General features: G+C 37.9%; 1 protein-coding gene across 1 annotated transcript in view; it reads left to right on the top strand.

Moving 5' to 3' along the window:
- NAALADL2 (N-acetylated alpha-linked acidic dipeptidase like 2) overlaps nt 1–12,964 on the top strand; it is a 378,602-nt gene that overhangs the window by 340,143 nt on the left and 25,495 nt on the right. The window lies entirely within an intron of this gene.

Raw genomic sequence — 12,964 nt, 5'->3', positions numbered from 1 at the left:
TGAAATATTAATAAACCTACATTTACTGCACTTTGAGATTTTTACAAACTCAGGTAATTCCAGGAGGATCCCTTTAAACTCCATAAAGCTTTCTTTTCATATACCAATGGATAGATACTGTGGATGATTAAACAGATTAAACAAAGACATTCTGTGATTCTTAGTATTAGGGAACAGAAACTTGGAGCCTGTTTACAGTGTTCGACACCCAAAACGCATTACCTATATCTGTTTAGTAACGTTCAAAATTCTACCAATCCTATGGTGCACTCGATTCTTTTTCTTTGAGGAGTGCCAATCCTGGTGATTTTTTGGAGTTACTTGGTTCCATCCTCATAAATAAAAAAAACATTGTTAATCACTTCTCCTGAGCTCCCACACTGGTTCTGGGACCCTTTCTGGTTTTAGAGACATTACAAATGACGTCAGAGACCACTGAGGCCTGTTGTGGGGTCCAGGTTGGCCCAATCACAGGCCTTAGCAGTCTGTGACATCATTTGTGACATCTCTAAGCCCAGAAGAGACCAGTAGACTGGTGCCAGAGACCAGAAGAGGTGAGCAACACTGTTTATTATATCCTCACCTTCCCACTTATTTTCCTCCGGGATCTAAAGAGTATTATACTTTATGGGGGCCTCTATGAGACACTATACTGTGTGGGAGGCCACTAAAGGGCATTATCGTGTGTGGAGGGTCTACTGTGAGACATTGTACTGTGTGGGAGGCCACTACAGGGCATTATTGTGTGTGGAGGGTCTACTGTGATACACTATACTGTGTGGAAGGGTCATATTAGGGCATTGTAGTGTGTGGAGGGGCTACTTTGAGACATTATAGTGTGTGTGGAGGGGCAACTATTGGACATTAATGTGTGTGAAGGAGCCATGAAGGGGCATTATGCTATGTTTCCCTAGTGTTCTGTTATCTAATACTGCAGCCTAATTGGTCACGCACCGTGCCTCATTCGCCAGGAGCCCTGCATTGCACGTGACTGCTGAGGTCAATTAGTGGGGACAGGGAGCCCAGACACATTATCTGCACCGGGCTCAGTCTGTGTCTACCCCTTTTAACCACCGGTAATCCTGTTCTAAATTGTATTACTAGCTTAGCACAATGTTCAGATATTAACACAGTTCTATAACACATCTTCTCAGTTTCCCCAACACATTGGGGAGGCAGAGGGGTAAATACATGCAAGTCAGCAAGAAGCCATTGCCAATGCAGATACATTTTGAGATCCATTTGTAAATTCTGTTCCATGATTCATGTTTAGTTGTTCAGTGATCTTATGAGATCCCAAAGGATCTTTCCTTCAGAAAGCTTCAGAGAGCTTATTGGCTATAGATATGGTCACAATACACATGCTAACTAAAAAGTAAGCTATATATGCCTGAGTTATAAATAAAACATAATATTATTGATCAACAAGGCTGAATGATGCTTTTTACTATGTAGAGTAATAGGAAGAAAGCTATCCATCAGCAATGGTGGATAGGGAGAGTCCAAGCTTACGAATATTCTGAACTACAAGCGAATTGCTGCAAATAGTCAAAAGTTAATTTGCTAAAATGTTACCCTTTAGTCATAGAATAGCAGGCCTGTCGCCAAATGGTTGATTTAAAATAATATCTTTACCTGAGAAAATAGAAATGTTTTGCATCTACGTTCTGGTATATTGTACGTCGTATGTTCTTTTGGGCAGAAGTATAATGTTGTGAGCCTAAATAGCCTATTAGACATTTGTTGAATTCTGTTCTTAACAACATTATAACTAGAAATGAGTGAACTGGTTCAGATGAAATTTTAGTCATTTGTCTCAGATAAAATTGTGAAATGACCATCAGCACTTTTAACATGAGGTAGAAGAGTATTTAGGAGGATCATATGGTCTGTGTGACTTATATGGGCTCCTAGCCTCATCACCTGACCGCCTCACAGCCAATCATGAGTGGTGGGTGGAGAGATCACAGTGTTGTCATATCAACAAATAAGATACCGTTAGTAAATTGCCACAATTGCCAGAGCAATTTTGCAAAAAAAAAAAACATTTCAGAGACTGGCTGTTACCAGATAGCAGTAGAACAAGCTACCTAAATCTTATACAGCACTGGGAAATAGAATCTAAGGTGATCCTGGCAAGGGAACTTGTAAATACCACGTAGCATTGCATACACAAATATGTGAGGTATAACTTTTAGTCTGAACACTTACAATGCCTAGGGTTTGCATTGCAATCCCTAAGCATACATTCATAGTCAACCATAAGTTTACATCTAGTATGTGTATATCTGCTGTAAATTAATCAAGTTCCAAAAATGTACACAATCTATAGGCATCTTCCTGATTTGGATGGTGGGCAGTCATGTCTCAACCCTTGCATGTCAGGAAGAAAATTCATTGGACTAGATATCGTATGATGATTGATTTATGTATTGTGCCCTGAGTCACTGCTGATGTATGTGATTGGATCTCAGTGGTAACGTGTCACTGTTATGTATCATGTCTGGTCTGAAAAGACCCCAGAGTATAATAAATGTTCGTTCATGGATGGGCCACAATGGGGCATAATACAGTGTGCAGGGGATACTATGGGACATAATAGTGTATGCAGGAATGCGGTTTGCGCAGGGGGGATGATCAGACAGGGCAGGGGATGGGGGCATGTCAAATGTTCGCCTTGGGGCCCAGCCATTCCTAGTTGCTGGGTTACTGCTTAATAAGGTCTAGTAAAGTTTCTTGAGCAGTGACTCTGTTAACTGTATATAAACCCAGAGATAACTATGCCTTTGTTGGAAAGAGCTGAAAACCAGGAATTGGAGGAGAAAGCAGACAGGTGGGCAGCCGAAAACCTGAGATGAGAACTGCTTTAACCTTCCAAACTTTCTCTGCATTTAGTTTATTTTTTTGTAATTTTTCTTTTTTTTTATTTATGTGGTGTGATATATTATAAAATATGATATATTATTTGATATGCATTCATCCTGAGGATATAGGGTTACCAGCCAATGTACTTGATAGCTCTGTGCTATATTACTCACCTTATATTTAGTAGTAGCTACAGTTTGCTACTTGTTATATTAAACGGATTGGAATCTTCATTACTGTACAGTTGGTACTTAGGATTCTGGCTCTTGTATCACTAGTCCTTTACTCATCTGTTATTTATTTTTGTATCAAAATTGCAAGTTTTGATCTGAACTATTTACAAGTGATACTATTAGTTACCATTTAAGTTATACTTGATATTATCTATCATTCCTATCTTACACTTAAAATACTAATGTGTCTGAAGCTTTGAAAGCATATTCTGGTGTGAGAAATACACAGTGCTGGAATCATGTTCAGGGTCATGTTTATTGTTCTATTTGTAATGTTTTTACAATTTTAATGATAATTTAAAAAATGAAACTCACACAGACATGCATGTGCACAGAGTGATAGTGAAATACTGCACCCTCCGGCCTGTCATCCTGTTTATAGCATGTAGTTTAGCACATATGATAAGCGACCACCCCTCCATATATTTATTACAGAGGCTCACTGCAGCCGCAGATCACTCCGGTCCTACAGTTACAGGAAAGATAGATAATTTACTGCTGAGTAATTTGTTGGATTTGATTTATTGCAGCACGTTTGAAAGCGTTGTGTTCTGAAAATGAATGACCTTGGTCTAGGTATTTGGTTAAAAAAAAGGACAAATTATTTTTGGATAGTAGCAAAGATTGTATCTTATGGTGTGATGAAAACAAATGGTTAGTCTGGCACTTTGTACTCATTTGTACCAGTCTACTTTAAATCACAGGAAATAGCGCTACAAATCTTGAGTGATATAAGAGCAAGAACCTGTCCCATAGACTAGGAGGCAATACTGTATCTGAAATAGGATGCAATAAATAAAAACTGTCTTCACTCTTGATATTGTAGGACAAATATGAAGGAAAAAACAGGAATGATTATTCTGCCAGCATACATGCACTCAAACTGCAGTCCATTTGTCAGCCTTTAAATTGTTCTATTTATTACACTTGTCCTTACTACTAGTGCATTCAACTTTTAAATTTGAAGATTTGTTGCTATTGGTAAGGAGTGTTCCTGTTTAAGGAAGTTTGCTTCACTTGAAAGAAAATGTGATGTCCAATATATAGTTTGATTTGTTTGGTTCATTCTCCTTATCGGTTCACATTATGTCAAAGGCTAAAGTTTTAGTTTCTGGTTAACACTGGAAAACTCTACCTTCTGTTAGAAAACTTTAAGATAAATCAGGCGAAATGCATTTCTGGGATCAAAGTTAAAAAGGGAATATAAAAACATAAGCCTTCTCCTAATATTACCTAAAACCTATAAAACAGGTTCTATGGACAGATGTATAGGTTACAACTAGCTTAAAGTGTAACTCAAACTTCATGGACCCTAAATGAACATCATTAAAGCTTATAATATTGTCAATTTGGCTCCAGTGGTTTTTTTTAGCCAAATTTCAAAAGAAATACCTTAATTCTAACATAGTAATTCTCTCCTCAATATTGAAACTGGTTCAGGCACAAGATGGAGGAGGATGGGAGGGTAGGCTGGCACAATAACGGTGACATCTGCTGGGAACTGTGTGCCTACGTAGTTCGTACTCGCTTCCCATAATGCCCCTGGGCTGCCTCAGGAGAACATTTTTGTGTTCCCACCAACTAATTTTTATTTGTGGATATATATATATATATATATATATATATATATATATATATGCACAGAGGTCAGTGACTGCAGGTTGTTGATTGTCCAGATGTAGGTGACATGTGGTGTCAAGAATATCTACAGTCCTATGAAAAAGTTTGGGCACCCCTATTAATCTTAATCATTTTTAGTTCTGAATATTTTGGTGTTTGCAGCAGCCATTTCAGTTTGATATATCTAATAACTGATGGACACAGTAATATTTCAGGATTGAAATGAGGTTTATTGTACTAACAGAAAATGCGCAATATGCATTAAACCAAAATTTGACCGGTGCAAAAATATGGGCACCTCAACAGAAAAGTGATATTAATATTTAGTACATCCTCCTTTTGCAAAGATAACAGCCTCTAGTCGCTTCCTGTAGCTTTTAATCAGTTCCTGGATCCTGGATGAAGGTATTTTGGACCATTTCTTTCTACAAAACAATTCAAGTTCAGTTAAGTCTGATGGTCGCCGAACATGGACAGCCCGCTCTCAAATGATCTGAAAACAAAGATTGTTCAACATAGTTGTTCAGGGGAAGGATACAAAAAGTTGTCTCAGAGATTTAACCTGTCAGTTTCCACTGTGAGGAACATAGTAAGGAAATGGAAGACCACAGGGACAGTTCTTGTTAAGCCCAGAAGTGGCAGGCCAAGAAAAATATCAGAAAGGCAGAGAAGAAGAATGGTGAGAACAGTCAAGGACAATCCACAGACCACCTCCAAAGAGCTGCAGCATCATCTTGCTGCAGATGGTGTCACTGTGCATCGGTAACAATACAGCGCACTTTGCACAAGGAGAAGCTGTATGGGAGAGTGATGAGAAAGAAGCCGTTTCTGCAAGCACGCCACAAACAGAGTCACCTGAGGTATGCAAAAGCACATTTGGAGAAGCCAACTTCATTTTGGAAACAAAGATTCAGTTGTTTGGTTATAAAAAAAGGCGTTATGCATGGTGTCCAAAAAGAAACAGCATTCCAAGAAAAACACTTGCTACCCACTGTAAAATTTGGTGGAGGTTCCATCATGCTTTGGGGCTGTGTGGCCAATGCCGGCATCGGGAATCTTGTTAAAGTTGAGGGTCGCATGGATTCCACTCAGTATCAGCAGATTCTTGAGAATAATGTTCAAGAATCAGTGACGAAGTTGAAGTTACGCCGGGGATGGATATTTCAGCAAGACAATGATCCAAAACTGCTCCAAATCAACTCAGGCATTCATGCAGAGGAACAATTACAATGTTCTGGAATGGCCATCCCAGTCCCCAGACCTGAATATCATTGAACATCTGTGGGATGATTTGAAGCGGGCTGTCCATGCTCGGCGACCATCTAACTTAACTGAACTTGAATTGTTTGTCCAAAATACCTTTATCCAGGATCCAAGAACTGATTAAAAGCTACAGGAAGTGACTAGAGGCTGTTATCTTTGCAAAAGGAGGATGTACTAAATATTAATGTCACTTTTCTGTTGAGGTGCCCATACTTTTGCACCGGTCAAATTTTGGTTTAATGCATATTGCACATTTTCTGTTAGTACAATAAACCTCATTTCAATCCTGAAATATTACTGTGTCCATCAGTTATTAGATATATCAAACTGAAATGGCTGCTGCAAATACCAAAATATTTAGAACTAAAAATGATTAAGATTAATAGGGGTGCCCAAACTTTTTCATAGGACTGTATATAGATAGGGTCACACCATATCAATCACATCTCTGCAGAGTCAGTAACTTATAATCACTGACATCTGCACAGAGATTGTCACACCATATTACCCATATTACCCACATCTGGACAGTCAGAGACAATGATATAATCAAAGTCTAACCATGTCACTAAGTAGAGAGCAGTGCACACAGGGATGTATGTTGGATAGGGACCTGCATTTATTAATATCAGTGGTGGTTCAAAGGTTATTGATGGGATTTATTTTCCTCTTACCCCTTCCATACAGTAACAGGACTGAATAGAAAAGGGCTCCAAGGCACGCACCTGAATTAATTCAATGATGCACTTGTTTGATACCCAATGAGTCACTTACTGTTTCTGTATTGGGCATTGTGCGGGAGTTCACACGCCATAAAGTGTGGTGATCCTATGGGATAGGATCCGTACTCAATGTTAGAAAAGTGAGCCTGTAGCAATGGCAGAGTAAAAAAAAAAAGCAATGCAAACAATAGCAGCAAAATATCAAGACCATTAAACAAAGGGAATAGGCATCTTATTGTAGTCAAGCAGGGTTGCAAAGCCACAGATCTAATATTGATGGCCTATTCTAAAGATGTTACATGTTCTATTTCAGTGGTTTCCAAAATTTTAGATTCCTTGAAACGAATCAACGTTCACACCAATGCTATCCTTACCGCCTTGTCCTTTGTAGCATCATCCAGCTCCTCATCTCTTGTTCCAATAGCATCCACTCCCCCTAACAGTTCTAATTTCAGTCTGGATGATTCTCTACTCACAGTGTACAATACTAGAGGAAATTATTTGAATGACTCTGACCATTTAGTTCAGAGTAAAATCACGTTCAGTCATTATTTGCAAATGTGGTTAAGTCTGCTTTTGAATGAGACAAGACCCTGACACAAATGTAATGTTTGGCCCCTAAGTCATGCATACAGATGGCAATAGAGTTTCCTGACCACCTACAATCAGTCGCATAGTTTGGTTAGGAAAATTCTAAATTATCATTGGCATTTCCTTCAAAATGATGCCTTTGAGATTATATTCCCCATTATCCAAACCTGAAGGCAAACAAAAACAGTCAAAAGTATATTGGCAACTAGCAGGCTCCATTTATATGGTAATATTATTCTAAAGATACCAACATTATACTACTAAACATATGTTATATATAGTATACTATATGCTATATTATACTATTACATTACATGTTATAGAATGTGAATGTGGTCTCCAATATATCAGTATGACAACACTCTAGTTTTGCATATGGGTTAATAAACGCAGATTTGGACTCATCTTTGCATAGACACCACTAAATAGCAACCACAGACCCTACCTATTCGACCTTTCACATCCCCCACCATTTTTACTCTGTAATTCAGGTATCTCTCTTTTGACAGATCCTTGTTATATCTGTTGCTTCTTCTCATTATCCACCTTGATTGTTTCAAGTTATTTATTACACAATCTTATATGTCCATAATACTCTGTTTGATGTATTTGACTACATTTCTTTGAATCCAAAAGCATATATATATATATATATATATATATATATATATATATATATATATAGCTAGCAAAAAAATAAAACTAATATAAACACAGGCCTACTGTGTCAAGGGGATATTTGAAAGACAGTGGCTCATCTTTCAATGCTAAGTCATATTTGTGTTTATAAAGAATTCAGGGTCATCGAACAATTTCCAGAAAATATGCATGATAGATTTGAAAGTTTGCATCATTGTGGATTACATGTTCTAAGGGTTCAACCACCCCTTACTCATAGCATAAGTTTTAAAGATGCTAACTTTTTTTTTCAATATTTAATGGATTAAAAGTAATTTTTTATATATGAAGATTTGTTCATTTCTTGACACTTGACCGTTTACTATATTTTCTGCTAAGGAGTTAATTTCAGAAACTGGAAAGTGAGCTTTAAATGACTCTTTTTTTGTGTTTTTTTTTTTTTTCCTTGTATCCTCTGATGATGTATCATTTTAGATCTATCGTTAGGTCTAATTCTACTATCATTATCATCATTATTATGTAAATGACAGACTTTAATTCTGGTTATATACTTTTTATATCATATGGAACTAGTTCTTTAAATTTTATTGTAATATATATTTAATCTTTGATTAATTTTATGCTATTTGTTTTAAGTCAATTGAGATAGTAATTCGGTTTATATTGCATTTTATTGTATTATTGCTGCTTTTTGTCTCAGTTACGTTTTACATGCAAATTTAGTCTCTATATACATATTAATTTAATTTATGGTTGAATTCTATTTACTATTTATTTACTTTGGCCTTGAACCATTGGATAATTAACTTCATTTACTTCATCCATTTATTCTATTTATTACTAATCAAGTTTTTCATTTCATATGTCATGTAGAAATGTTTGCTGGTAGGCATATTACATCGGGAACTAGTGATGGCATCCCATTCACATATTTGTCCGTCAACCTGTCAATATTCACTTTGCTTGTGTAGGAGCAGTTGGGCTTGTCTCCACCACACTTGCACTAGTATGCATATGTTAGTATGCTGCCGTTTAGAAAAAAAAAAGTGACAATACTAACATGAGGTTACTGAGGTTACTTTATTCCCTCACAAGATGCATGACTGTGCTCAATCATCTGATAGAGCCTTATTAGAAAACTAAAATAAAAAATCCACCTTCTTTAACAGAGGAAAACACCATGCATAAACACTCGCAGTGGTCTTTGTCCAGTGCACCAGAAGCTCATCGGATGTCTGTTCTGACATGAGAAGGTTCTTATGTTTATTTGATGAAAATCCATAGATTATTTAATTATTAAAAAATTATCGCCCATAATGACAAATATTTGCAATACATTTTTCTCATTAAGGGACTCAAAGCTTTTTGGGGTTGGGAAGTTAGTGCCGTACAGGTGCTCATCCCTAACACCCAGAAAGGTCTGTTGTTTTACAGTAAGTTGTGGAAGTGTAAGCACAATCCACTCTAAATATCACTGTATTGAAGACCAAATTAGTACAATTGGTATATGAGAGATACACACAGACACAGCTAGATAGCATGTATAGTAGGTTCTGTTTAATGGAGGGAAAACATTATATAACCCATACCCAGGTCCTGGATTTGTGTTTTTTTCTAGCGTGTTTCCTTGCAAGTCAATTTATGAGCTTTATACTCAAACAAATACATAAGCAGAGCAATAATATTTGGCATATTCCCATAAACCATGTAACTAACCCCTTAAACCATATGGAAGGATTTAAAAACGAAAAGCTATATAATCACCAACTATCTTGTGTCTACAGATGTGCTTTGATCCATTTTTCTCTGAGTTCTCTGACCTTTTCAATTCTTGCTCGTACTACTTGAAGATTCCTTTTGAGGTTGATTTAGTGGCAACAGGAAGTCCCCATAATTTGACACATTCACTCTTGTGTTTCTATGAGGTAATCAAAGAGTATGGTGTTCAACAAGCCTAAAATGGTGTATATCTGCCCATCTAGATAATCAGTGGATTCCACCAACTTGTCCAAGGTTTATATAACTATGGGATGAAAGAATATTGTGCTGCCAATTCTGTTACTTGTATTCATTGACACAAAATGGTGTCGTTCATCCTCTCTACAGTGATTGTCTGCTGCACACTATACAAGATGTGAGGGGGTATAATCTCAAGTTGTACATGTTCATGGGCAATTATGGGCTACTATGAAGGTCGCTGGGGTCAGTCTGTTAGCGTACAAGCCCCCATCCCTGCAGATAGCCCCCCTCCCAGATAAGGAATAGTCTTTGCTGGGACAGCACTGTGAGTACAAATCCAACAGTTCCTGGGTTCTTCCCCTTTATCCATGTTATCAGTTAACACTTGAAGGCATTTAATCGGTTTATTGTCCCATTCTTCCTTTATGACATCATGTGTCAAGCTTAATGGTTGCATCACCAGGGTTAGGATCAACTGTAGGTACCACATCTTTTCAGTCCTCTTCCTGGCAGGTCACCTTTTTGCAGTGCCTAGTGTGGATCCACATCAACTTTCCTTCTAACTTCACTGAAATGGATGTTGACAGAAGCACTTGAAATGGCATGATTTTTTTTTTTTTTTTTACCACCACCCAATATCCTGGTGTTAAGGATTGTGATCCCAGCATTTAGTTTGGATCTGGAAGAAAAGTTTAGACATTATCATGTACTTTACTCAATTCATTATGCAATGTTTCAACATACTCTGTCATATTCTATTGGAATTACATCTGCTGAGGAAAATACAGCCCTAGTTGCCAAAAAGAACCTCATGAGATGACAAGTGTGTTTTCTTATTTTGTGTGTACCTTTCTGAGAATAGGGTCAGGGGTAGGTACTCGATCCATGGCTTTACTTGGACCCATGGATTTTTAGTTTGAGGGTACCATTTAGCCTCTCCACTGCTATGAAGATAATATGGTTTGTGGAACACTTGCTGTATCCCAGGGCCTCCAATATTTCTCTCATTTCCTATCCAGTAAACTGAATTCCAGTATCTTTTTCAATGGTCTTGTGAATTCCATACCCACACACCACTTCTTTCAATAGTTTATTTGCAGTTGCTTTTGGTGGCATAATGTACCACAAATACTTCAGGTCATCCTGAAAAAAAAATAAACACACACAAGCATAAACTCATACTTTCCCATCCTTGGTAACTGTATGTAGTCAATCTGCAATCTCTGGAGCAGGTACAAGGGCTTCAGAGTGTGTTTCTGAGGAACCTTTACTTTTTGACCTACATTGTGCCTGGCACATATTATGCAGACTTGTATGTATCTGACTGCAGTGCTATCTATTGTTTGTTGACTAGGTCATGCATTGTGTTTTTTTGAGTCATGTGCTTGTGAATGAGCTGCCTGTTTTCAGAAAACATACTCTCTTACCACTGGGCTTCAGGCCTTGTTCATCCATTCATCCGTTCAACCATTTTTGGTCCATACTGTTTCCAAGCCTTCTTTTCTTCTGGACCAGCTTTGTCCTGCAATGTTTTTACAACCTGGAAGTAGAACTGAGAATTTTGATCCTGTATGGTGATCACTTGTGTTGAAGTATGTTCCCTTGGCTTTTTTTGCAGCTAGTTTGGTGGAAGCATCTGCCCTCGTGTTACCTCTGCTTTCTTTTGTATCAGCCTTGGTGTGTGCCTTGAGTTTGACTATAACCACTTGTTTGAATGGAGCAGTGCATCCATCAGTTCCTGAACAGCCTGGAAGATCTTTATAGGCTTACCTTTAGACATTAGGAAAGATATTTCTCTCCAGATCAGGCCATAATCATATGCTATCTCATAAGCATAGTGGGAGTATATATTACCTGTCTTACCCTCAGCAATTTTACATGCTTCAGTGACTGTTTTCAGTTCAACTTCTTGAGCTAAGACATGTAGGGTAATACTTGTTTTACCCCATTTTCAGTGATCACTGCATTTCTTTTATAGAATTTGCCATTGTTTCCAAATCATGAGCCATGTGCAAAGAACTCAAAATCATGGTTAGCAATAGATTCATTTACATGATCAAACCCTACAGTTTCTCATTGCATCAGTTGTTGCATCTGTTTTTCCTTTTTCCCATAGGTGATCATACACACAACCTAGATACTCCTCTCATCTTTCCCACTGACTCCTAGCCCTTCTCAACCTACTCAGCCTAACCCCCAACCCCATTATATACTTACTTCTCTCCCTTCCTTCAGTCTTCTTCCTGCAGGATGACTTTCCTTCTTCTCTGACTGCTGGCACGAGCTCTTGTCCCAGCATGGCTCTGTAGCCATCGTCCACTTCTACTGTGCATTCATGGGAGTTCTGCAGTAGAGGTGGATTATCAGCAGCAGAGAAGTGCTAGGTGAAGGGGTGGGAGTCATAAAAGAAGGAGGAGCCATCCCACAGGAAGAAGCTTGGAAGGTAAGTATGATGGAGTGGAGAGAAGGTGAAGGAGAGGGGTGATAGTAGTAGTGACATTTTGTTTCTGGAGACGTGGAAATGGATAGTCACCGGATAACCAGCCAATGTCAATTGGGCAATCACATGACTGCCCCAGGGATATGGTTAATTAAACTTTTTTTTTTAATTAAACATTTTTGATTAATTATGTTATTTAGAAAGTAAGAGGGGGAGGGTGTTTAGATTAGTGTAGGGATTTCCATTTATCCCAGGCAGCCTCTGTAAGGGCATTGTTAATGTTATTCTATGAGAAATAATTGCGCTCTCCATCCTGGTGTTAAAGTAATGCTGCCACTAGCTTGCTTCAGCTGTTCAATAGCCTTCACTGTTTTTAATGGCTTTGATGCACTTAGAATTCTGAAATTTTTCCTACTCTTGAACAAACAATAGTTTACCCTTTTTCATATTCCTTATTTATTGATACTTTCCTTACCATTGTTTTGACATCAAAGCGAGAGTCTTCTTCAAAGAATATTACCCATACGAGAGCTTTGTTAGAGATGTTAGCTCTACTGAAATACTCTGTAACCTGTGCAGAAAAGGAGGTGAGCTCACAATGTCTGAGTTCAAAACACAATTTTCTGTCCTTA

Source organism: Leptodactylus fuscus, chromosome 3, assembly GCF_031893055.1.
Source record: "Leptodactylus fuscus isolate aLepFus1 chromosome 3, aLepFus1.hap2, whole genome shotgun sequence".
Lineage (NCBI taxonomy): Eukaryota > Metazoa > Chordata > Amphibia > Anura > Leptodactylidae > Leptodactylus > Leptodactylus fuscus.
The sequence above is the reverse complement of the archived record's forward strand: the minus strand, read 5'-3'. Positions and strand labels throughout refer to the sequence as shown.